The sequence below is a fragment of the Macaca mulatta genome, chromosome 7, assembly GCF_049350105.2.
Source record: "Macaca mulatta isolate MMU2019108-1 chromosome 7, T2T-MMU8v2.0, whole genome shotgun sequence".
Lineage (NCBI taxonomy): Eukaryota > Metazoa > Chordata > Mammalia > Primates > Cercopithecidae > Macaca > Macaca mulatta.
This window is the reverse complement of record NC_133412.1, coordinates 30,322,870-30,350,659: the sequence shown is the minus strand read 5'-3', so window position 1 is coordinate 30,350,659 and position 27,790 is coordinate 30,322,870. Positions and strand designations below refer to the sequence as shown.

General features: G+C 38.8%; 1 long non-coding RNA gene across 1 annotated transcript in view; it reads right to left on the bottom strand.

Annotated features, from left to right (window-relative positions):
• Positions 1–2,791: 2,791 nt before the first annotated feature.
• Positions 2,792–27,790, bottom strand: part of LOC144329645 (uncharacterized) — an 81,920-nt gene continuing 56,921 nt past the window's right edge. Inside the window, exon 4 of the long non-coding RNA XR_013395254.1 lies at positions 2,792–3,230. This is a non-coding gene — a long non-coding RNA (uncharacterized LOC144329645). The remainder of the gene's footprint in view (positions 3,231–27,790) is intronic.

The following is a 27,790-nucleotide window of genomic DNA, read 5'->3' as shown; positions in this document are numbered from 1 at the left end:
GAATGCACTTGTGAGTGGGGTCCTCTGTTTGCTTCCATAACTTATCTCCTGCAAGTCATCTCTCATAGCTTATTCTCTAGCAACATTGGTATTTTCACCAAACTCTGTCACATGTTTGTGTTCTATATATACATTTCTTTCTACCAGAAATTGACTAGATTTTATTCCAGTCTTATGAGAGGCATTGGAAGGTTTAAGGAAAATGGAAGGTATTGACTCTTTACCCAGCTTGCCTTCCTGTGTCTTTTAATTGGAGCAGTTAGCCCATTTACATTTAAGGTTAATATTGTCATGTGTGGATTTGATCCTGTCATTATGATGCTGGCTAGTTATTTTGCAGACTCGATGTATTCGCTTCACAGTATCACTGGTCTTTGTACTTCAGTGTGTTTTTGTAGTGGCTAGTAACGGGTTTTTGTTTCCATATTTAGTGCTTCCTTCAGGAGCTCTTACAAGACAGGCCTGGTGGTGATAAACTTCCTCAGCATTTCCTTGTCTGAAAAGGATTTTATTTCTCCTTCACTTATGAATCTTGGTTTGGCCGGATATGAAATTCTGGATTGGAAATTCTTTTTTTTGAGAATGTTGAATATTGGCTCCCAATCTCTTCTGGATTATAGGGTTTCTGCTGAGAAGTCCACTGTTAGTCTGATGGGCTTCCCTTTGTAGGTGACCTAGACTTTCTCTCTCTGCTCTTAACATTTTTTCCTTTATTTCAACCATGGAGAATCTGATGATTATGTGTCTTGGGGTTGATCTCATGAAGTATATTACTGGGATTCTCTATATTTCCTGAATTTGAATGTTGGCCTGATTTGCTAGGTTGGGGAAGTTCTCCTGGATGATATCCTGAAGTATATTTTCAAAATTAGTTCAGTTCCCCCATCTTTCAGGTACCCCAATCAGTCATATGTTCAATCTTTTTACGTAGTGCTATGGTTCTCAGAAGTTTTGATCATTTCTTTTCCTTCTTTTTTTCTCTAATCTTGTCTGCCTATCTTATTTCAGCAGGATAGTCTTCAAGTTCTGAGATTCTTTCCTCTGCTTGGTCTGTTCAGCTATCGATATTTATGGTTGCATTATGACATTCATGTGTTGTGTTTTTCAGCTCCATCAGGTCTTGCATGTTCCTCTATAAACTAGTTATTCTGGTTAACAGCTCCTGTAATGTTTTATCATGGCTCTTAACTTCTCGCATTGAGCTAGAACATGCTCCTTTAGCTCAGCAAAGTTCATTATTGTCATAATAATCCATGGAGACTATGGCCATCCCTCCCCCGACGGGCTTTGTCCCAGGGAGATCAGAGTTTTGTCCATAAACCCCTGACTAGAGTTGCTGAAATTCCCATAGAGAGACCCTGCCTGGTGAGGAGGGATGGGTCCAGGTCCAACCCAAAGAGGCAGTCTGGTCATAGTCTGCCACAGTCGCTGTGCTGCACTGTGAGGAATTCTTCTTGGGTCAAAACCACCCAGTCTCACCAGCACCAGCAGGGGAAAATGGCTGCAGTGATGATGGCTGCCCCTCCCCCATGGATTCAGTAGTCTTAGGTAGTCTCCAGCTGAGTGGCCACCAAGAATCTGCACAACTCTGTGCTTGGAACCCAAGGCCCTGGTGGTATGGGCTCACAAGGGGATCTCCTGATCTGCAGGTTACACAGATCCATGAAAAAATTGTGGTTTCACCAGAGGGGTAGCACAATCACTCACCACCTCCCTTGGCTGGAGGTGGGAGCTCCCCTTGCTTTGTGCATCTCCTGGGTGGGCTGTTGCTCCACCCTGTTTTTCTCACTCTCCCTGGGTCATGCCAACCACCTAATCAGTCCCAGTGAGAAAACCTGGATACCTCAGTTGCCAGTGCAGGATTTACTCACTGCTTTTCATTCCCCTTAGTGGGAGCCTCCAACCACAGCTGTTTCTAGTCGGCCACCTTGGCCCCTCCCCGTCACTTCTCTAATGTATCTTTCTATGGAACTCCTATTAATTCTTCAAAACCTACTCCAGTGTCATTGCTTCTGTGAAGCCTTCTATGAATCATCTCCACTCCAGAAAGAAGTAATCACTCCCTCCACTGGGCAACATCTCTACCCTGAACATATCCAGTTTTTACTTTTCATACTCTTTTAAAATTACTTATTTTCAAATATCAAACTGTCTTTGACACTAGACCAGTGCTTCTCAATCCAGATGATTTGACCTCTCTGGAAACATTTGGCAATGTCTGAAGGTATTTTTAGTTGTCATAACTAGGGGAAAAAGGGATAGTGCTACTGGCATCTAGTGACTAGAGGCCCAGGATGTTGCTACACATCCTACAATTCACAGAGCAGTACCCACAAGAAAAAATCATCTGGGCCAAACTGTCACTAGTGCCAAGTATGGACTAAGATTCCTATGTGCTGCAAAGGGCTTCAGTGATCAGTGTAGTTGGAGCCAAAAATGCGTTCAACCTTTCCTTCATCTTTGCAAGAGACAAAATGGCTGAAATAGGGCTCTTCAGCTTACTTTTTCTGTATGGAAAGTGAGAGTTTATAGATACACACAAGGTGCCATAAGCCTAGGACTCAGAAATCCTGAGTTTGAATCCTGGAGCTATGTGGCCTTGGGCAACTCACTAAGTCTCTCTGAGCCCCAAATCAATGAGATGCAAATAACATCAGCTCAAAGGGCTATGCAGAAGATGAAAGAAAATCATGTGTATGAAAATGCTATGTAAACTAAAAAATTCGAACATTAACACTTTCTTTCCATGAAGGGGAGAAAAGAGCCAAAAACAGTTTCAGTTTTATTTTCTAGCCCTGGTTATAAAATCAGCTCAGAGTGAGCCATCAAGTTTTCTGTTTATTAATGTACAGGCTCAATATCATGCAGTAGACAGGAGCCCCTTGTCATCATCTCTGTCATTCTTACAGCAATGGAGGCAACTTGATCTAAAATACCTGGGGCAAACCAGCTCCAAACTATGCCTCCCACACTCCCACTCCAATTACATCTTTGTATGTCCTGTATTATATAATGTAGGCCAGCAGCTGGGACATGCAAACCTCAAAGTTTCAGTGGCTAAACATTGCAGAAGCCCATTTCTTGTTCATGTAGCATCCAATGCAGGTGCCAGTTAGAAGAGGGTGAAGCAGGTGGGTGCTGTGCTCCATGCAGTCATTCAGAGACCTGGGATTCCAATGACTCTGCCATCTTCAACATGTAGCTTCCAAGCTTACTCTGGGCATTGACATCTAATTGGAAGACAGTAGGAAATAGAGGTTAGAGAAGGCACACACTTAATTTTTAAACATCTCAACTTAGAAGGGATACATACATCACTTCTACTCATATTCCATAGGTAAGAATTAGTCATATGGTCCTACCTGGATGCAAAGGAGGGGAACTGAAATATGTAGTCCTTAATTTCCCAGCCACTTTTCAGAAACAATCAGAGAAGGTACACACTCAATTATTAACATCTCAATCTGAAAAGGACACATACCTCACTTCTACTCACATTCTATAGGTAAGAACCAGTCATATGGTCCCACACAGATACAGGGGAGGAGGACTGAAATATGTAGTCCTTGATTTCCCAGACACTTTCCAGGAACAATTTTATATTATGAAAGGGGAGCAGAAGAGCAAGAAGTTTTGCTAGATAGCTAACCATCTCTGCCACACACGCTAAAGTATGCTCTGCTAACTTAATACTTTAGATTCTTCTTGACATTCTTTAAACACACCACGTCCCCCCACCCATTTCCCCACTCTTGTCTGTAATTTTACTGCTTCGTTAGTGTGTAATGCCCGTTCCTTCCTGTATCTGTCAGTATGAATCTTTCAAGCCCAGCTCAATTCTCACCACCTCTGTACAGTTTCCCTGGTCCATTAGGTAGGATGTGCTCTCTCCCCACACTGACCTTCATGCTTCTTTGTACCTTTCATTATAACACTGGTGATCTATTTGGCATTTTGTTTATATGTATCCAAATCAATCCCATTACTAGGTTACAAGTTCTTGGAGAGTAGGGCCTATGTCCCATTCACCTATGTGTCCTTTACAGTATCCAGTAATATGCCTGTTGTGTAGTTTGTAGTGGGTGCTCAGTATATGGTAGGTAATGTGACCATTCATAGACATGAACCCATAATAATATCTCACTTGCTTTGAGGCAGATCCAAGCCTGCATAGAAGTCAGGGAAACAACTCTCCCTCACCATTCAAAAAAAAAGAATCCTATAAATTTTATCTCAGCTATTACTTCTTTTTTCACTCAAAGAAGCAGGTGCTTCCTGCCATGCTATTCAATGCTGCCTTTTATGAGGCATAATGGGAGTAGTTTGAGTGACTGGGATTCTATTTTATTCTACCACAGAAGCCCAGGTAGCTAAAGGGCAACTTGAAGACCACCAACTAATCAGTACAGGATTAGTTGATAGCAACCTGCACAGGAAGAATGGATGAGCCAAGCATGTCTGGCCAGTAAACTAAAATTTGTTTTATTTGTTCAGAAAGGTATTTTGTGAAGCCTTGGCTGGCCATATTTTTAGCATTTAAAGAAATGCTCTAAATCAATAGAAAATATGGCAAATAAATTTTGGCACATCCCCACATAGAATACTCGACTGTCATTAAAAAAAATGATGTATTCACACCTCAAGAAACTAGAAAAAGAAGAACAAATAAACCCAATGTTAGCAGAAGGAAGGAAATAATAAAGATTAGAGCAGATATGAATGAAAACGAGAATAGAAAAAAACAATAAAACGAAGAGTTGATTTTTTGAAGAGACCACAAAACTGACAAATCTTTAGCTAAGCCAACTAGAAAAAAATGAGAAAAGCCTCAAATAACAAAAATCAGAAATGAAGGAGGAGACTACATAACTGATACTATAGAAATATAGAGGACTATAAGACACTACTATGAACAATTATATGCCAACATACTGAATAACTTACAAGAAATGGATAAATTTCTAAAACACACAACCTACCAAGACTGAATTGTGAACTAAAAAAAAATCTGAACAGACCTATGACTAGTAAGAATCTTGAATTAAAAAGCTCCCAACAAAGAAAAACTCAGAACCGGCTGACTTCACTGAAAAATTCTACCACACGTTTTTAAAAGAATTAATACCAATACTTCACAAACTCTTCCAATAAAATCAAAGAGGAAGGAATTCTTTTAAGCTTATTCTATGAAGTCAATATTATCCTGATACCAAAATGAGATAAAGACACTATGAGTAATGAAAGCTACAGACCAATATCCTTGGTGAATATTGATGCAAAAATCTTTGACAAAATACAAGCACATTGAATTCAATAGCATGTTAAAAGAATTACACACTATGACCAAGTGGAATTTGTTCCTGGAATGCAAGGAAGGTTCAACATATGAAAATCAATCAATGCAATATACCACATTTACAGAATGGAGGACAAAAATGACATAATCATCCCAATTGATTCAGAAAAAGTATTTGAAAAAAATTCAATACAATTTCATGACCAAAAAAAGCCCTCACCAAACTAGGAATAGAAGCAAATTATCTCAACATAATGAAGGTTATATATGAAAAAATCACACAGCTAACATATACTCAGTCATGGAGAACTGAAAGCTTTCCCTCTAAGATCAGAACAAAACAAGGCTACCATCTCTCACCACTTCTAGTCAACATAGTACTGAAAGTTTTAGCCAGACTAATTAGGCAATAAAATAAATAAAAGGCATCCAAATGGGAAAAGAAAAAGTAAAACTATCTCTATTCACAGAAGACATAACCCTATATGTATAAAATGCTATATGTAAAATTCCACCAAAAACCTGTTAGAATAAATGAATTCAGTGAAACTCTGGGATACAAAATCAACACATACAAAAAAATCAGTTGTGTTTCTGTACACTAACAATGAACAATATGAAAAGGAAATGAAGAAAGCAACCCTATTTACAATAGGATAAAAAAGAATAAAATAATTAGAACTTAACCTAGGAGGCAAATAACTTGTACACTGAAAACTACAGAACTTTCTTCAAAGAAATAAAATAAAACACAAATAAATGAAAGACACATACATAGTCTGTGAAATCCCTATCAAAATTCCAATGATTTTTTTAAAGAAATAGAAAAGGCCTAAAATTCTATGAAATCTCAAAGGACCATGAATAGCCAAAGTAATCTTGAGAAAGAAAAACAAAGCTGAAGAGCTCAGCCTTCCTGATTTTGAAACATTATTACAGAGCTATAGTAATCAAAACAGTATGGTGCTTACAAAGACAGAAACATAAACCAATGTAACAGAATAGAGAGCCCAGAAATAAACCCTCACATATATGGTCAGATAATCTTCAATAAGGTGCCAAAGTTACACAATGGGAAAAAATAGTCTCTTCAACAAATGTTGGGAAACCTGGATACCCATGGGCAAAAAAAAAAAAAAAAGAAGTTGGACCTTTACTTTACATAATATACAAAGTTAATTCAAAGTAGATTAAAGACCTAAACACCTGAAACTATAAAGCTCCCAGAAGAAAATAGGGGGAAAGATTCATGACATTAATCCTTGCAATGATTTCTTGGATATGACATCAAAAGTACAGGCAACAAAAACAGGAATAAACAAGTGGAACTACATCAAGCTTAAAAACTCCTGTGCAGAAAGGAAACAATGAACAGAATGTAAAGACAATCTATGGAATGGGAGAAAATATTTGCAAACCATATATCTGAAAAGGCATTAACATTGAAAATATATAAAGAACTCCTAAACATCAAACAACATCAACAACATCAACAAACAACATCAACAGAAATAATTTATTTTAAAATGGCAAAACTCGAACAGACATTTCTCCAAAAACACGAACAAATGGCCAATAAGCATATGAAAAGATGTCCAACATCACTAATCACAGGGAAATGCAAATCAAAACCACAATGAGATGTCACCTGAAACCCGTTAGAATGACCACTATCAAAAAACAGAAAATAAAAATATTGGTGAGGATGTGAGAAAAATAGAACTATTGTACACTGCTAGTAGGAATGTAAAATTGTTCAGCAGCTATAGAAAACTGTATGGAGGTTCCTTGAAAAATTTAAAAACATAATTACTGCATGATCCAACAATCCTAGATCTGGTTTTAAATCAAAAAGAATTGAAAATAGGACTTTGAAGAGATATTTGCACAACAGTGTCCATTGCAGCACTATTTGCAATAGCTAAGATATGCAAACAATTCAAGTATCCATAGACAGACGAATGGATAAAGAAAATGTAGTATATACATAAAATGCAATATTATTCACCCTAATAAAATAAATTTTGTCATATGTTGCTCCATTAATGAATCTAGAGAATATTATGCTAAGTGAAATAAGCCAGTCACAAAATCACAAATATTACACTATTTCGCTTAAAGTTTCCAAACTAGTCAAGTTCTTGGAAATGGTAGAATGGCAGTTGCCAGGGCTGGTGGAGGAGAGGAAAAGGGTGAGATGTTGTTCAGTAAGTGTAGAGTTTCCATTTTGCAAGATAAAAAAGTTCTAGAGTTCTATTGCACAAGAAGGTGCACATAGTTAACACTACTGTACTGTATAGTTAAAAATGGTTCAGGTGGTTAAAACAATGAAGTGTATGTACTGACTGATATTAAGACATGCTGATTAAAAAAAATCAAGAAGAAAGTTACAAAAAGAAAGTTATAAATAAGATGTATAACATAATCCCACTTTTGTAAATACATGTGTATGTATATATGTATGCATGCATATGCATGTGTATTTGTATACATCTACGCATGTGTATCACATTTATATAGTTTATACTACCTTTATATTTATACACAATAGAATATGAGCACAACTTGACAAAATGCATATGTATCTGATTTGTCATTTTATTCCTAGTGTTCAGTACATAGTTGGTTAGAAATATTAATAGTTGATCAATGAATAAGCATATGTGCCATCCAAAAGACTGAAAAGTTATGCACCAAAATATCAACAACAGTCATCTGTTTCAAGATTTTTTGTCTTTACTTATCTGTATTTCTAAAATTTTTTCTAATGAACAGTATTATTTGTTCTCAAAATAATTTTTAAAGGTAAAGAATGGAGAGGAAATGCTCTGTGTCTAGATATATACAGTGAAATGATGAATTTTTAGCCCAAATAGATTTTACCTAAAATTCCCTAATAAAGTGAATAAATTTTTTTATTTGGGAGGAGGAAGTGTTCAAGAGACACCAAGTGTGACAATAAGAGAGAGAGGTTATGTCCAGATGGTAAGGTCAGGAGGGAACTTGAGGAAGAGATGTTGCTGGAGTCAGGTCTAGCAGGATGTGTGCACTTTCAATGAGTGAACTGGAAGGAAAATTCACTTCTAAAGGGAGATGAGATTAATAATGGCATAAACACTAGGAATTATGAGGTGGGTTTCGGGGACAAATAATTGGAGTAGACTTGGGTTTAAAAGAAATGTGACTGGAAATGGATATGGGCTGATTGTAGGTGGTTCTGCCTGTGGAAAGTTAGGAGTTTTGACTTTGTCCTGTGTGGGATCGAGGGTCATCCTTGTTTTTTAGCAGAGGTGTGGCACAGCCAAAGCGCCGTTTACCTGCCAGCTGCTTTTCACATGGGCTCAAAGAGAAGAGACTGGTTAGAAAGCTCAGGTAGTATCCCAGGTTTGAGAATATAGAGACCTGGACAAAGAGGGAGGGGAGAGAAGCAGAAATAGATGACAAAGACAGATGACAGAGTCTATGAAGAAACAATAACAGGGCTTAGAGACTGAGTGTCAGCACAGGAGGTTGCAGGCCCAGATGAAGCAATGGGGAGCTTCACTTTTTCCCCCACTGGATAAAATTAAGTTATGATAAACATCAAGAACATCTCTCATAGAACAAGCTATTTCAGGGTAGGCACAGTGGCTCAGGCCTATAGTCTCAGCACTAGGGAGGCTGAGGGAGGCAGGATCGCTTGAGTCCAGGAGTCTGAGACAAGCCTGGGCATGATAGTGAGACCCCATCTCACCAGCAACTTTCTAAAAAAATAGAAAAATTAGCCAAGCACAGAGGCTCGTGCCTGTAGTCCCAGCTACCTGGGAGCCTGAGGTGAGAGAGTTGCTTAAGCCCAGGAAGTCAAAAATGCAGTGAGCCAAGATTATGCCACGACACTCCAGCCTGGGAAACAGTGAGACCCTGTCTCAGAAAACAGGGGGCAATGTCACAAGGAAGTCTACTTAGGCAGAAAGATCAGCCAAGGACTTTGGGTTTTCTGGGGATTTTTGTTTTCAGGATGGTACTGTGAGGATCAGAAAGTAGACAAGAATGAGACAGTGGGAAGAGGAAGGCTGGGGATAAAGGAGAGGCGGGATGACTGGGATGGATCTCCCAGTAGGTGGGATAGGAGACAACCCAGACCAAGGCAGAGAAATGGAAAGATACCTCAACTCCAAGGCTGATAGAAAGATGAGCACTGGCAATGTTCTCACATGGAGAGAAATGGGGACGGTGAGATCATCTGTTTTTGCTGTAGGCATTATGGAGATTGCCTGCTTTGCAAGGAGTGAGGATTGAGCAGAAAAGAATACATCTGAAACACCAATGTAAAAGAGTCTTAGAGAAACAGAAGATGAATAAAGGGTCAGACAGCTACATGTGGCTGTGGGTCAGGCACACGGGACTCAGCAACCTGTCCTTCTAATGCCATAGAGCCCATGCTCCTTAGTCAGGAGAGACCAGGACTGGGAGACACTTGACAAGCCAGTAGAATGTTGTGTTAGGTTCAGGACACAGGAGAGGATTGAGAAAGACAAATGGAAGGGACCTCAAGTCCTGAGTGAGGTGGGAAGGGCTGTCTGACAGGAAGTTGGGTCTGCTTCCAAATCCCCATCATAATCTTTGGTGTTTTAGGGTGACAGAGTCTCATGCACAAGCCCTTGAGCAGGACCATGGGAGAAATGGGTCCTCTAGAAAATGGTAAGGAGGCCCCTTATGAGGGTTGCCTGGGCATACTGAGGAGGGCAGTAGTCTCCTGGGAAATGGAGAATCACTTGTTGGAATTTATTCTCCTCTACTCCCCAGGAAATCAAGAGGAACTAGTCAGTAAGCATACAGGACACTGGAACCCCAGAGGGATGAAAAAAGATAGGGCAACCCGGAATGCGTTTAAGAAAAGCGGATATAAAAATGATGAAGTAAAAGAAGTCACTGGAGTGAGTCATGGGCAAAGAGCTGAGGAAGGGTCAAGGCAGAGATCTGAGTGTGATGACCGAGGCTCTGGATGAGACCTTCAGTTTCATCATCCAGTGGCTATGAGTGGTCTGAGAGGGACAGGTAGGACAAATGAGATTCTCAGGTGTAAGATTCATTAGATCTCACAACTAATCATAGCTAAAGTTACACTAGTTGTTTTGTTAAACGTTAGACTAGATGTTTTGTTAAACATTATCTTTCTGAAATTTTCAAACAATGTTTAATGACATCGATCATGAAATAATGTGATTTACAGGGGTAATATGATTCTATTTCTGTTAAAATTATGAAAAAAGTTATATGCACAAAATTATCAGAAAAAATTCACTAAAATGACTAAAATGTACATATTGTTTACCTCTAGGTTATGAGAAAATAAGAGCCATTAACTTTCTTTTGCTTTTCCCTAGCTCTCTTGAGTTATAACTGATATATACAGACTTGCACATTTTAATGTGTAAAATCTGATGAGTTTGGATACATGGAAACACCCATGATACCATCACCACAATCAATGTATATAAGATAATAGACACATCCAACGCCTCCCAAAGTTTCTTTGTGTCCTTTTCTGTGTGACTGTTGTAAGAACATTAAAATAATATTCACCTTCCTCAAATTTTGAAGTGCACATATCATATTAACTATAGGCGCTATGTTGTACAGCAGATCTCTAGAACATATTTATGTACCATAACTGAAATTTTATGTCTATTGAACAGCTCCCCATTTCTCTCTCCTTTCTGCCCATGTCAACCATCATTCTATTCTCTGCTTCTATGAGAAGCAGAGAAAAAACATAGAAAAAAGAGGAAAAAGTAGGAAATAGGCTGCATTTGGAAGTACTAATAGGTTTCTCATTTATCGAAAATGTAGTCAGTACCTACTTTGTATCAGGCAGTGTGCTTGGTAGGTGAGGGAGGGAAAAATGAATCAGACATCAGACTTGGATTCTGTCTTAATGGAGTTATTTAACTGAATTTAGAAGAAAAATTACATTTAAAAGTTTAAGTACTTGTAAATATTTGATCTATGTATGCTAAACACAGAGCTGATCCACACAAAGGTTTACATAAAAGTGTTAAAGTCTTGTTGCCTTGTTTCACCTCACTATGGTTACCCATCTCTACTTACTTCCTCTGTAGATGGAGACACACTTGTTCAAGATCAGACCTTAGCATGTAACATTCTTAGTCTGTTCACTTGATATGAAATGTCGGCTTGCATGTTTAATTAAAATCCTAGTCTCCTGTTCCTACAAAGAGGTCTTACAGATTGGGACAGTTACTCTGCATTGGTCAGGAGGAGCAAGAAGGTGGGAGCTCACAGGTGGAGAGAACACGTATGTGAGAAGCTACTGGAAAAATGCCATTTTGAACTGCCTATCTGTCCCTTCTGCTTTTCTCCAATCCCAGCTGATACAAGGTGCCACGGACTCCAAATAACTCACAGTCACAACTGATATTGCAGGTGGTGACCTAGAAACCTACAGTCTCCAGGATATGATGATATTAGGAGGTCTATACTATGGTCTCTTGAGAAGGGTGATAAATGGAGTCACCTTGAAGCATGTCCCAACTGGCATTGTGGGAGCTGTCGGTGTGTCTGGGAAGCCCTTTAAACATTGCCTCCTTTTAATCTAAGCTGTCTTTGATGCTGGATATGTTGCTAGAGTTATTCTCCCAAACACAGGCTTTTTGATCGATTTCTCTTTAGTTGTTGCTGATTTAGAAACTGCTTGTAGGTCTATATCTGGGTAATCTGAGGTTGCAGATGTCCTGGCAAGGAGGCTCCTAAATTATCACAAAATTATCTGGAAGGTCCTCACCTCTTGGCATCGTGAGACTTCCTTCTTGTAATCACCCCAGAAAGGCTGAGTGCTTCAGAATTAGGGGTCTGGCTTTATAGATACTGGGGCTCAAATCCTGACTCCCCACTTTGTAGTGCTGTGATCTTGAGAAAGGTAATTTTAATCTTTCTAAATTTCAACTTCCTCACCCAAAAAATGGATTGTTGTAAGAATGTAATGAGATAATCCCTTTCCCGATACTTGCAAATAGAAAGTGCTCAAGAGATGTTAACTTTTGTTATTAATAGTAACAATCACAATTTAAGTTTAACACATCATTGTAGATCACATAATCCTATATGTAGAAAACTTTAAAAATTCCACACACAAAAAAAAAAACTGTTAGAACTAAGAAATGAATTCAGTACAGTGGCAGGATACAAAATCAACACACAAAACTCAGTTACTAACCAGCTGAAAAAAAATTAGGAAAAGTCATTTTTACAGTAGCATTAAAAAGAATAAAAGGCTGGGTGCAGTGGCTAATGCCTACAATCCCAGCATTTTGGGAGGTAGAAGCAGGAGGATCACTTGAACCCAGGAGTTCAAGACCAGCTGGACAACAAAGTAAGACCTAACTCTATAAAAAATAAAAAATAAAAAAAATTTAGCCAGGCATGGTGGTGCTTGCTGAGTCTAAGCTACTTGGGAGGTTGAGGTGAGAGGATTGAGCCTGGGAGGTTGAGGCTGCAGTGAGCCATAATTATGCTCCAGGGCTCAAGCGATCCTCCCACCTCAGCCTCCTGAGTAGCTGGGATTACAGGCACAAGCCACTGCACCCTAGTTATTTAACTAGAAATCAAAGTGTGGTGATCAAACCTCATGTCTGAATCACACACAATCCAATCTACTATAGTCTCACTCCACAGCCGTATGAGTTGTTCAGACCAAGACCCAGACCATCATTTGGGGGGGCCATGATAAAGAGCCATGGTAAATAGCACTACCTAAATGTTTGAGATATGACTAGTTCCTCTGACACTGTATGGCAACAGCCAACATCTCTATGTTCCTGTGGAAATGATATGAACCATTCTTAAGAGTGGTTCTGATGGACTTAGATTTCTTGCAAATGGGTTCTTTTAAGGAATTATAATACTTCAGAGCCAGAGGGTTTTTGTGTTATAAATTATCTAGTCCAACCCCTTTAATTGACAGGTCTGTTAGCATAGGTTCAGGAAGACAGGGGTCTCGCCTGGTGATCACATACCTTGTTGGTAACAAAACTGGGATGAGAGGCCCAGCCTGTGTCCTCACTTTTATCCTCTTTAACTTCTGTTCCTTCAGCTCTCAAGTTAAAGCCTTCCATCCCCATCTAAATTAGATACTCCTCCTACTCACCCTCATAGTACTCTATACCTTTGTACATTTGACTATAGCACAATGTGTTGAATGTCTGCCCTCCACCAGAAGTATACAATATCAGTAGCTTGCCAGGCACCAGATAGTCCATAAGCACTTGTAGAATAAATGAGTAAATACAGGTATGAATGAATGAATGAATGAATGAATTCCTCTACAATGCGTTTCCCAATACATCACACAACCTTCATTTATTCATGTATCTAGTATATCTTTTTACTTTTCTGTCCATCCCCCAAATTGTCTTTTCTGTCCATCCAAAAAAAAGAATGAAAAACTTTAAAGACCAAAAAAAATCATTTTAGAGAAATAAATAAGAGCTTCTAGACATATGAAAAACAGAAGTTTTATAAATCACTTTTGAGGCCCCCTAATTTTTCAAAGTCTAGGACCGTACTTTCTTCATCTCTTTGCCTATTGCCTAGCACACAATAGGAAAGGCAAGTAATGTGAAATCAAATAAAAGAATTGAAGAAATGAGTAAGACATGCAGACTATACGTGTGTCCAGATGACGGTAAATTATCTGAATGATAAATGAAATATCACCCAGAACTTTTTGTTTATGTTTTCTCTAGGATAAGCCATTTCCATCTTCTGGACAGAGCCACATTCTGAGAACTAAACAAGAGGTTCATAGCTCAGCATTCGAACCCAAAGTGAAAACTTGGTCTCAGTCATAGGAGGTTAGGAGCCTCGTCTTTTCGAAAGTGACAGTAAGTTGAGGGTCACAGAGAGGACAAGGAATACACCATCCCCTGCCCACCTCAACAGCAGGGACTCCGGAGCCAGGCTGTTCCCCTCTCTGTATTGAAACTCAGTGATGCTGCAGCATGCTGGCTGAGCAGCAGCTGAAGAGAAGCCACCCACCGCTCCAATGGAGCCAGCACACAGCCACGAGGGCAGCAGTGACCGCCCCACACAGCCAGGCTGGCCTGACCTAAAGGCCCTTCAAACAGAAAGCACTTTTCTGAGTTTCAGAGAGACCGATCATAGCCACCCCTGTGGCAACCTTAGGTTAAGTCCACGAAAGCAAGGGTTAACATACAGTGCTGTGCAGTGAGAGCACCATCCGTACTAAGTTAAACCTCCTTTATATAAAAGGAAAGATCTGACCGTTGTGCAGAAAATCCCTACCCTTTCTGATCGATGCTTCCTACCACTAGGGCATCTAGTAATTTCTGATTCAGTCTCCTGTAGCCTTTACTTCAATGACAGGGCACAGCAGGCCAGGGCCAGACGGCAGCCAGGCTCCGTGTGGCAAACCGTCCGCCCTGGCAAGAGGTGTGAGTGTTGGGGGTGATGCACAAAGCAGAGGAAAATGTCACTGTGGGTCGCACTGGGACTGTTTTAAGCCCTGCCCATGTCCTCAATCATAGACTCTGAGTTCAAAGGGCTGTGAGGCTGCTGGTCACTGATCTCATCTCAAGGTGATAGTCACCTCTGGCCTTTCAACAGACAGCAAGCTCTCTGTCCATCCATCTCGAAGCAGCTTGACACTAGATTCTCTACCCATTTTACAGCCAGTGAACATTCCCTATTGATTTATTGATCGGTGTCTGCCTGTGGAGGGAGCTCGGAACAGACTCTGCACTCACAGCCTCCCGCATGGATTTTTTTTCCCTCCTTTCTTTTCTCCTTTTTATCCAAGGCGTCTTAGCAGTCTGGGGTGCAGTAGGAATTAGAGCATGCAGGAGCCCAGTTTACTGTCATGAATGTGCCCAACTCCCGTTGGTCAGTCAGGTCTGCTTGTCTTTTCTTTTCTTTTCCCTTTTTTTTTTTTTTTTTTTTTTTGCCCCAAACTCAGAATACCTGTTCCTTGCCCATACTTGTTTGCCAGTGAGCCCCTGCTTTCCCTTGCCTTTAAGGCATTTCTTAAATCTGACGTGGAACAAGCAGAGAGAAGGGAGTTAGGAGAACAAACATACTCTCTCCCCTATGTATTTTTGCTGTCACATCCCATTGCAGGAGAAGAGCACCTTATTTACAAAAACAAGAGTTCCTCCTCGCCGTCTTTTTATAAATAAGCAGTATTTGATTGCTTTGAATCATTTATAATTCAATTCTAAGTCATTGCAATTGCACTGGTTTCTCTTCAGGAAAACAACCTTTTCAGCACATTCATCCTTACTAGAATTTCATGAATGAGCACTCAGAAGCCGTGAAATCTGTGTGTCCTTAAGCTTTTTAATCTGCAGAGCAAGTTTAAGAAAAGTGCCTATAAAGCAAATCCCCCCCTTCAAGGGAGAAACAGAAAGCACAAAATCCTTATAAACAACCACACATCTACCAGGTATAAGGTGCAACAACAATAGAAATCATTGAACAACAGTTAATGTGTCTTATAAGGAGACCACATGGCTATGCTTGGTAGTAATTACTTTCAGACCATCTCAGATGATCTACAAATCACATCTCTGGATTCCACAGTTCTTCACTACCTTTGGAGTTTTTAGAGGAAGGAACTACTTATCTCCTTATAGTAATTAGGTAGAACAATGACTGTGGGATCTTATGAGTAAAATATTGCATTGATCGGGACACTGGATACCCAGGTCACATGTTAGTCACAAATACATTTTCTCAAAAAACAATAATTGGTTTTGCTTGAATTAAACAAACCATTCTCCCAGGAGCAAAATTTCCCAAAGACAGAGGGGCAAGGCTGCCTCAAATGCCAGTTCTTCAGCCTCAGTGTTCTTTCAGTCCTCTGAGGCTACATAGCCCCATTTTAATCTGACCTCAAAAATACTTTCTCATTCTATTTGCAGCCACTAGTTTTCTAACAGACCTAACGTGACCAGTATAAGCTAGTTGCCTAGGTTTCCATCTGCTGATTTAATCATATAAGCATGTGACAGTTTTTTTTTAATTAGCTGTATTTAATCCTTTTTAAAATTTTAATTGGTCTCAAGATTCCAATGGTAAACAATCAAAGTAAGGAAAAACAGAAACAAAATTTGAAAATATAAATTAAATGAAAATATAAATTAAAAAGGTGACATAAACATCCTATAGGTAGTATAAATTGGTAAAACCATTTTGAAAAATAATGAAACAAGATATACCAATAGTTTTTAAAATGTAGACTATTTACATATATCCTTTTGATCTAATCTAAAGGAATAATTTTAAATAATTTTTAAATTATTCTTTAAAAGATTTACAACAGTGGATATAAAAATAGACACAATAAAGAGGAAACAATCTAAATTTCAAAAATATGGAATAATCAAGTTGTGATATATTCACTCAGTAAAATGAGCTACTATAAGTCACAGAAGACTATAAAGAAAACATAATAAAGAGAAGCTCCTCTACTGTAATATTAGGTGGAGGGAACGGCCAACTATTATCAACAAAATAATTATAACTAGATGGAAGAAAATGGGCACAGAGAATATATAGTAATAAGAAGTTCTCTAAATGCCAGTAATGTCAGGTTGAAATTATGAGATTGTACTATCATCATTTCTTCTCTTACCCAAATATTCTTCTTTCAACCTGCATGCATATTTCTAATAAAAATTTTAAAACTTGGAAAAAGTAGAATAAGTTGTCTTTGAAATCATTTGGGCTGGCTCTCAAATATGTAATAACATTTAGTATTTTTATTTTCCTTACTGCAAAGTCACCTACGGAGCAAAGGTAAGGCTCTGAGCTGTTTGCTTTGGCAACATGGTTTTGAAGGCCATTGGAATTTTTTCCCATAAGTAGTAGAAAGATTTTTAGCACCGGACAGCAGGCAAACCAACAATAGGACAACAATGACTGGATATATTGAGATCCTGTGGTGTGGTTTAAAAAAAAAAAAAAAAAAAAAAGGAGGGGGGCTGGATGCGGTGGCTCATGCCTGTGATCCCAACACTTCGGGAAGCCAAGGGGGGGGCGAATCATGAGGTCCAGAGTTCGAGACCATCCTGGCCAACATGGTGAAACTCCGTCTCCACTAAAAATACAAAAAATTAGCTGGGCGTAGTGGCAGGCGCCTGTAATCCCAGCTACTTGGGAGGCTGAGGCAGGAGAATTGCTTGAATCCGGGAGGCAGAGGTTGCTGTGAGCTGAGATTGCGCCACTGCATTCCAGCCCTGACTGGATTCCAGCCCTGGCAACAGAGTGAGACTCCGTCTCAAAAAAAAAAAAAAAGAAAAAGAAAAAGGGTTGGGGGGGGTGCCTTTAAACACTTTGGATTCTAGACCCAATACTGCCATTAACTAATTGGGGAAAAACATCATTAAACTTTTTTATACTTTATACTTTAGTATTTTTTCCATTCAATGAGATAAAATCATTTTTAATTCCTATATAACATACAAAGTATAATGGACCATTGGATAAATGGGCAAAATACCTGACATAACTAAGTTCCAGTTCTCAGTCCTCTCTCTAGAATAATTATTTGATTCTTTTTACCCTTCTTCTGGTTGGACTGGCCACTCTTTAAAGTAGCCCCTCAGTTTTGCCATCCAGAATGGTGTCAGTGTAAACGTCACTCACCCCTGTGGCAGGATGATTGTCCAGAATAATGGTGCAGCCACCTGCTTTTCAGGGAGGTGCTGGCCAATGGCGCAGGCCGCCAGGGGGGTGTGGCAGCACACCAGGCTAAGCCAGTCCATTGACCTGCGAATATCTGAGAGTAGGGCTGTTGAACAAACAAGGCTGAACTGTAAGCCCAGATGTCCCAGCAAGAGAACAAAGGTTGAAGCTAGGCATACTTTAAACAAGGTTAAGTCAACAGTTGGACAGAATTTTCTACCTAGAAATCACTTACGATAGGGAGTCGCAATCATTAGATCCAAGCATCACATGAATACATTATCCACAAAACTGGCCAGGCCACTAAATGATAGAATTTTCTACCTGGAAATCACTTATGATGGGGAGTCACAATCATCAGATCCATGCATCACATGAATACATTATCCGCAAAACTGGTCAGGATACTAAGTGACCTTGTCAAAAATAAATACCAATGCTTCTCCCTGAGCTACTCTAAGAGTAAGTTGCAAGTCACTTACAAGAGCCACCAAGGCAGGTTTTCAACTGATTCCTCTATTCAACCACATCAATCAAGCTTCTATGATGCGCTAAGCAAAGGGCATGGAAAGAATAGGCCCAGTCCTGGTCTCTGAGGGATTTTCAGCTCACTGGAAATAATAACCAAATGTTATACACATAGCATCCTGCATAGGATCTGATGCTTTCAACTCAGTGCTGCATTTAACCTCCCAGTATCTCTGTGAGGTCTTGCTATGGAAAAACATAGCCACCCATGATTGGGCATAGACTGTAAGACTGAAGAAAGGATGTGATTCGATCCAAAGGAGTCTCCTCTGTCCATGTTTGGTATAGCCAATTATCCCAGGAGAGAGTATTAAATAGGCAGAGACTGTGGCAGGCCCATAAGTTAAAAGAGTATACAAGAATTAGAGTGGTTGTATCATAGTGTGCTATTCTCTGCTACAAAGGAAGGAGGAAACACATTTCCACATTCCCCACCATGATGTGCCCTGACAGTCCCAGGGAGGACCTAAGGAGAAGCAAAGTGCCTTTGGACCCTCAGGTCAGAATGGAGATGCCTGTACTTCTTAGGAGTACTTCTTGCCCGAGTTAGCTTCAATCCCGGCCCTGAGTTTCCAGGGAACCTAGAGTTGATCAGAGGAAGCTCCAGGGAAGACCCTGGAATTGACCCAGCTGCAAACCTGGAGCTTATTTTTCTCATCAAGAAGTTCAGAGTTCACACACCAGGAGACTTTTGCTCAGGAAGTAGAAAGAACTCAGCCACCTTCATTCTACTCAAACCAACTCCCTGCCTGCTGCCTCACTCTTGCTCCCCCTGAGTAAAAGCCATGGAAAAACATCACATAATATCCAAGTTTGAATGAATCTTAAAACTTCTGTTGTACAGTCCCTCATTTCAAAAACAGGAAAACGAGGGCCCATAAAGAGATCATCACTTGCCTAAGGCCACTCAACCCACCTCCAAACTCTTCATGACACAGGTCAAGGCAGACCTATCTGCTCATATACATTTGTGCATTTATTCACATATGCAATCCTAGAGCAAGGGAATGGCACCCTTAGAAGCCACGTGTCTAGACTGTATATTTGTTATTTTAAGGACCACCTGTGCTAGATGTCACTTTGGCTCATACCATAAAGGAAATACAATTGGGCTGAGTACTTCTGTCCCATGTCTATATTATGAATATGAACTGAGGGCAAAAGCAAACACAAATTAAGACACTTATATTATCTTAAAATGACTTCACCAATGTTGGCATTGGTATTTCTCATTGATTAGAAGCTGCTTTGACTTATTCACAGCTTAATGTTGCTTATTAGAGAAAATAAATTAGACTCCTAACCATTCAATGCGCCTGAGGTGTACTTACAGCTTTCAACACATAGTGGTTAGACAAGCTGATCATGATACAAAATCATTCATTCTTGCTACCTTTCTGCCAGTCTATTCTTGCACCCTACTCCCATCCCTCCAGCCCCCTCTGTTTGACCACTTGCTGATGCTATTTGCCAGAGAGTGAAGGTGTCTGTGAGCTTTGAAAATTGGATCACAGGAGCAGCTCCACGCTGGCCCCAATCATGCTGACGGCAAGACTGATCAATCAATACCCTGTGTGACACTTTCAGAATTCATTGGAAATGATGCCCTTTTCAAATGACACCCACATTTTATCGAGGGCAGTTCTAGTGAAGAAAAAAAACACCACACCAATATGTTTTTCTTAGATATATCTGATTTCAGTAAACTTTGTTGGTTAAGACCAATAAGTCTGTATCTCCAACCTTTCCTCACCCAACCCAGCCTTTGAACAAGAAGGAGATGCAATGTTTAGGCAGCTTTGCAAGCTGACATTTTCCTGAGCCCTTAAGTCTCACATATAGAAAAGAAAATGGCCATGCTTCTTTCAATGCGATGGGTATTTTAAAATTCTAGGTTTGTGTGGACTTCCAGCACACCAGACACATACAGAAAACAAATGAAAATTTTCTTCCAGAATGAAAGGCTTAAAATTGCCAGGCTCCTGTTCTAAATACTTTGAGAGGGTTGACCATTACCTGTGTCGTATAATGCTGGGATACACAATGGCAATAATTTGCTTTATATGCAGTAGGGTGTATGAGGGAGGGAAGGACCAAGTGTCAGCTACCCGGACCAGCCCAGAAGGTCAGCAGTGCTGCTTAACAAAACCAGGTGGAACGCTCTGGTTTAATTGCTAAGTTCTAATGAGGCTAGAATGTTCCCAGTGCATCCCAACATTAGGCAGCCCACCCAGGCCCCCAGAGTGGAGGTTACAAAAGGCCTTGAGGGACTAAGAAATGAGAGAAGTGACTCTTCTGACTGGAAGACTCAGGATGAAAGAATGAGAGAACGAGCTGAATTAGGATCCCAGGTGTTACCATGTAAACAAAACCCCACATACTAGTAGTTAAGAGCAATGGTTCTCAACTTGAGCAGGCATCAGCCTCATTGGGAAGGCTCATTAAAACAAAGGTTGCTAGGCCTCATCCCTAGAGTTTCTGATTCAGTAGGTCTGCAGTGGGGCCCAAGACTGCATTTCTAACAAGTTTCTGTGTAAAGCTGCTGCCTCCGCTCTGGGACCAGAGTTTGAAGACTACTGATTTAGAGCATCTTTAAATAACCTACAAATCAAATAAACCCAGCTGTGTAAATAGCACCAGAATCATTTTTATTTTATTGTGCTCATCAGGGTAGATATGACAGAGCATATCTTTAATGGAACCAATTTTCCAAAGTGTTGTCACGTTTTGGTTTTTGTTTTGTTTGTGTTTTCTGCCACGTACTGTGAAAGAACAAAGGTGGACTGTGAATTTTCTTCTCTGACAATGACAATTCTGCAAACAAAACAGGCACGTGACTAGTCCTTGACAGTCCAAGCTCCCCTTAGGGTTCAGGGAGCAATCATCAGGGCCTGGAGTATCCAGGTCAACTGAGTTAACCAGACGCTGGTCAATCACGGGGCTCTGGGCTGTCAAAATGAATGGGCAATCAATGGGCCATCACATTCAGTTGTTGAAACACTCAAAATCTAATGCCCGACCATTTCAGGATCTGGTTATCATGAAATCCAAGGGAGCTATCTTTAAATAGCCAAGGTTTCAAATATGAAGCAATGTGATTGGTCTCTTAGCAATTTTCTCCCTCAGTCAATCAAGTTAATTAGCAAGAACTGCCAAAAAGTTTCTAAAATAAAACAATTAATATAAATATTCTCCTTATTTTTAACAGGATTTCAAGAAGATTTTATGAGAAACTACTATTTCCTTTTTTAAAAAAATACCAAATGGAGGCAAACCTGTGAACACTAGAATATTAACATTGAATATAGAGTACACTTCTCCCGCTGTGAGCCTCCCTGTATACAGAATTCCGTATCTGTGGGTTTGTTTCTGTGCAGCTTTTCAGCAATGGGAAGAATTTCACTTTCAGTTACACTGTACAAGATTTATGAATCCCTCTGACTGGGGATAATTAGAAAAAGAGAAAGTGGTGTAGGGAATAGGAAAAAAAAAGCAAAACAGACAGCAGAACACGAGCTGGAGTTTCTGCAATGTTTTCTTTCTCTCTTAGGATGTGGAAAGAAGGTAAAACCTGGCCTCAGAACTGCACTCCTGTGACTTTTGCAAGGCAGGAAACAGAGATGTGAGTATGGTGGCTGAGTGTGCTCTGGCATGAAACTAGCTGAGCAGAGAGTTTCTAAATCTCTGTGTATCAGGATAGAAGGTGTAAATTCCTGCTCAGTGAGAGTGAACAGGTTAAATAAAATTTCCTTCAAGGTTTGAGGTTTACCTGTTTGTTGGGTTTTGTTTCCCTCATTTTTCTCTGTTGTTAATATCCAAGTTACTCTGCATTTCTAAACAGGAGTAGAACCTGAGAGATGGGAAGCAACAACTCTAAGCCATCAGAAAAGGCACTAAATAACAGTGGAGAAGACACAAAGAAAAGCCCTTTCAGCATGCATGCTACCTGGAAATGAAAGAGGAGTAATGAATTCATTTTTTTAAGTGCTAAAACAACGTTAGAAGAAATCTGAAAATAGTTTTCAGTACCAAAGAGTGGCAAATCTAAATTAACTGTCACGTAACTTTTTTGTTTTTGTTTTTGTATTGTTTGTTTGTTTTATTTTTATTTTTTTTTATTATACTTTAAGTTCTAGGGTACATGTGCACAACGTGCAGGTTTGTTACATATGTATACATGTGCCATGTTGGTGTGCTGTACCCATTAACTTGTCATTTACGTTAGGTATATCTCCTAATGCTATCCCTCCCCCCCTCCTCCCCACAATAGGCCCCCGTGTGTGATGTTCCCCTTCCTGTGTCCAAGTGATCTCATTGTTCAATTCCCACCTATGAGTGAGAACATGTGGTGTTTGGTTTTTGTCATGTAACTTTTATAACCACCTAATAATGAGTAATATGGCGTTGGCATTCTCTTTATTTAATGTATTAATTTTACCATCTTATTTTCATGTCATAAAGTAGTTTAAATGATTTTTGTGAATCTATCTCCTTCCTCATTTTTCCAATGTCTTACCTATAAGATCATCTGATTCTCAACTATGAATCCTCCTATTAGATGTCTTGCAAATCCTTACAGATTTGGAAGTAACTCCTATGTGTACATAGGAGTTATATAAAAATTCTATGCAAGTCAGTAAGCTCAAATCAATTACTGGAACTGTGTGTTGTGCTATACAACTCATGGGGTGGAAGAACAAAGACAGGAAAGATAGTAAAACATGTTCCTCCACCTGAAAGAGTTCACAATATGTAGTGAGAATAGATTAACAAACGCCAAACCATCGTAGATGTGGGAAGTAAAGAAAAAGTATCCAAAGTATTTTAGGACCACTTTTTGTGTGAAACTGGCAAAAAGGAAGGTTCTAGAAGTTTTCACAATGGAAGACACATTTAAACTGAAACTTGAAGAACACAGGAGTTTGCCATCCTAAAAATGGAGAGCAGGGGAAGGGAGCATACTAATAAATGTTCATGACCTATTAAAGAAACCTCCCTCTTTCAATCAGGGTTTATAGCCACCATAAGTATTACAGGAATGAGGAATTTATTTTAGGAATTATACCTTACACAAGTGTGAGAGGACCTGGGGAAGTAAAGGTCAGGATATCAGAGAAGTCATTAACCAGTCTACCTAGAGCACTAGCAAGGGAAGACAAGTTGAAGCTTGCACTGAAATCCAAGAAACCAATTTATCTAGCCACGGAAGTGAAACCACAAAGGAAGAGCTTGTGGAGAGGACTAGAAGAAGCTATGGTCTCTAAAGATCACAACTTCTGCACACTCATAGTCAAGAGTCTTGTAGTGGGCTTGAGACCACTACTGGTCAGCAGAGCAGCATTTGGGAAGATGTGTTAGACACAGAGAAGAGGAGAGCCATGATCAGCTAGAACCCATCAGGTTCTGTATCTGACCGGGACAAACTTCCAAATTAACAACTGCTGCTTCTCTCCCACCTTCCAAATTTCATTCAAGTTCTTCTTTCAGACAGCTCTAACAGGGAACCACACAAAGAAGGGTTTCTAAGAAATAGAATTCCCAACTTAACCAAATTGGTATTGCCAAATCTCAAAGAAGTTGTAAGAAGGAAAACTGGAAAGGGTTCTTTGAGACCAAGTAATTTCTTCTTGGTTCTGAAGAAATCGGAGAGTCATTAAAGGTTTTATCAGCAGATTGCATGTCCAATTTCTCTTTATTAAAAATAACTTAAGTGACTATGTGCTGTAACTCATAGATAGGGAAGGGAGAGAAGGTGATTTCATATCTCCCTGAGCTGACTCAAGTTATTTCTTCTCTCTCAATTGCTCTTCTTCTTGCCCATCCAGTGAAAAACTCTTACTCTTCACAGATTTCACTCAGACATCACCTCCTCTGAGAAGCCTCCAATGACTTTCCACTCCATATCCTCCATTTCCCCCTTTGGGCTCCCATAACATCTTGTACATTCTACTATAAAGCACTTTTCATATTGTGGTATAATTTTCTGGTTTTATGGTTGTTTTTCTTCAGTAAACCATAAGGTGCTTGTGAAAGGGGACTATGTTTTATTTCTCACTGTTTACCCAAGATCTTGTTAATAGTAAGTGACCAAAAGACGGAGAGTGAAGAAATGAATGAATGGTAAATGATTGAGTGAAAAAGAAGCCTACTGAGGATGTTAATGCAGTAGTTAAAGATAAAGGTCCAAAAGGCTTGGATTAGAAGAGTGGCAATGGGGATGCAGAAAGTGGGGAAAAGCCAAGTAACATTTAGAAACAGACTGCCTAGGATTTGTTTTATACTAGTTGGACATGGAAGATATGGGAGATAGACCCTGATAAACATTTAAAATGAGGATATAAAGTTATAGAAGAAATCATAGTAAGTTTCATCAAAGAGATGAAATTGTTATGATATTAAGAAGATTATGTCTCCTTAAAATAAAATATAATCAAAGCACATCCCAACAAATGGGCCTAAATTAGCAGGTGGCCAGCTAACTAAAAGAGGTGAATAGTATTATACATTAGAATTATTTGCAGGAAACCTTAATTCCTAAGCTTCTATCTATACTTTTTATTTTGTTTCACTTGGCAGTTACCACTGGGTGACTTTAATGGAATCAAAAGAACTGTAAAAACACATAATGACTTTTAATGCAATTTGACATGAGGCATCATTGGCATCATTGGCTTACTGCAGATTTTCAAAATGGCTCCACACTGAGCTAAGCAAGGCCAGCAAGCGCTCTCTCTCGCTCTCTCTCGCTCTCTCTCTCTCTCTCTCTCTTTCTCACTGTGTCTCTTCAAGTCTATTGAATCTCCTTTCATATAGACTTGGGTTTGAATTTCACCTTCACTCCTTATTAGCTGAATGATCTCAGGCAAGTTTTTGGCCTTCTAACCTCACTGTCTACATCTGTAAAATGGCTATAACAGCAATTCCTGTATTTTATACGTTAAATGCTTAGAGAAATATCTGATTCGTGGGGTGATTCTTGTTTGTTTGTTTTTTTTTTAGTATTTTCTTCTACTTGAAAGAGTTTCAAATAAAGTAATATGTATCTATGGCACAAAATTCAAAAACACCTCTTGAAGTTCATTGAAAAATTATTCTTCTTTTCCTTTCTTCTAGTCACATAGTTCTCTATCCAAAGGAAATTACTATTATTCACTTTAGAAACAGGCCACACATTTTCCATACACATAAATTTTGTATATCCATACTATTCTGAAGTCTGGTTTTTTTTGTTCACTTAATATTGAAAGACTTTCAGATAAGTATATACTGCACTGTGTCATTCACTTTTTTTAACAGCTGTTTCATATTTTCTTGTATGGATTATTCATAAATTATTTAACTGGTCTCTGTGAAAGAACATTTCAGTTGCTTCTGATCTTTTGACATTTCAGTGTTGCAATGAGTATCCCAGTAAATATATCACTTCACTGATATACAATTGTATTATAACATTAAAAAAGTGGAAATGTTGGTCAAAGATATGTATATGTATATTTTTCTTTTCTTTTAAAATCATTTTAAGGAAAGTGCACAAAATTTAAAAATGCACAGCTCAGGAGGTGGGACAAGATGACAGAACAGAAGCCCACACAGTTCATCCTCCCCACAGAAACAGCAAATTTTAATAACTATTTGCACACAGAAAAACACTATCACAAGAAACAAATTAAAAATAACAACAACTTTTCAAGACATACACAGTGAAATAAGACATAAAGAAAAGCAACAAAAGTTTAAAAAGTGGGGATGAAGTTAAAGTATAGAGTTTTATTACTTTTCTTTTTGAATGTTTGTTTGTTTATGTTATCAGTGTTAAGTTGTCATAAGTTTAAAATAATGGGTCATAAGATAGTATTTGCAAGCCTCACAGTAACCTCAAATCAAAAAACACAAAAAAGTACAAAAATTAAAAAGCAAGAAATTAAGTCACACCACCAGAGAAAATCACCTTCGTTTAAAGGAATACAGGAAAAAGAAAAAAAGGAAGAAAGGACCACAAAACAAGCAGAAAATAAATAACAAAATACCATTAAGTCCTTACTTATCAAAAACATTGAATGTAAATGGACAAAACTCTCCAATCGAAAGACATAGAATGGCTGAATTGATGAAAAAAAGAGAGACCCAATGATATGTTGCCTACAAGAAACATACTTCACCTATTTTTTTTTTTTTAAAAAAGAACACATGCACTGAAAATAAAGGGATGGAAAAAGATATTCTATGCCAATGGAAATTAAAAAAAAAAGAGCCTTTCAATCTAAAAGATCTTTAAATCAATGACCTCAAACTATAAAACTGCTAAAAGAAAACTTTGGAGAAGCTGTCAAGGACATTGGTCTGGGCAAAAATTTCTTGAGTAATACCCCAGAAATACAGGTAACCAAAGCAAAAATGGACAAATGGGATCACATCAAATTAAAAAGCTTCTGCACAGCAAACAAGCAACAAAGTGAAGAGACAACCCATAAAATGCAAGAAAATATTTGCAAACACCCCATATGACAAGGGATTAACAACCAGAATATACAAGGAGCTTAAACAACCTTATAGAAAAAAAATCTAATAATCCAATCAAAAGATGGGCAAAAGATCTAAATAGACATTTCTCATGATAAAACATACAAATGACAGACAGGCACATGAAAAGATGCTGAACATCATCTACCATCAGAGAAATGCAAATCAAAACTACTATGAGATATCATCTCACCCCAGCTAAATGGCTTATAACTAAAAGACAGGCAATAACAAATGCTGGAGAGGATACAGAAAAAAAGAGAACCCTCATACACTGTTGATGGGAATGTAAATTACTCCAACCACTATGGAGAACAGTTTGGAGCAATCTCAAAAAAAAAAAAAAAAAAAAAAAAAAACTAAAATAGAGTTACCATATGATCCAGCAGTCCCACTGCTAGCTATATACCCAAAAGAAAGGAAATCAGTATATCAAAGAGATATCTGCACTCCCGTATTTGCTGCAGCACTGCTCATATTAGCCAAGATTTTGAAGCAACCTAAGTGTCCATCAACAGATAAATGGATAAAGAAAATGTGGTACATATACAAAATGGAGTTCTATTAATCTATAAGAAAGAATGAAATCCTGTCATTTTCAACAATATGGATGGAACTGGAAATCATTATGTTTTTGAAATAAACCAACCACAGAAAGACAAACATTGTATGTTCTCACTTATTTGTGTGATCTGAAAATCGAAACAACTGAACTCATGGAAATAGAGTAGAAGGATGGTTACC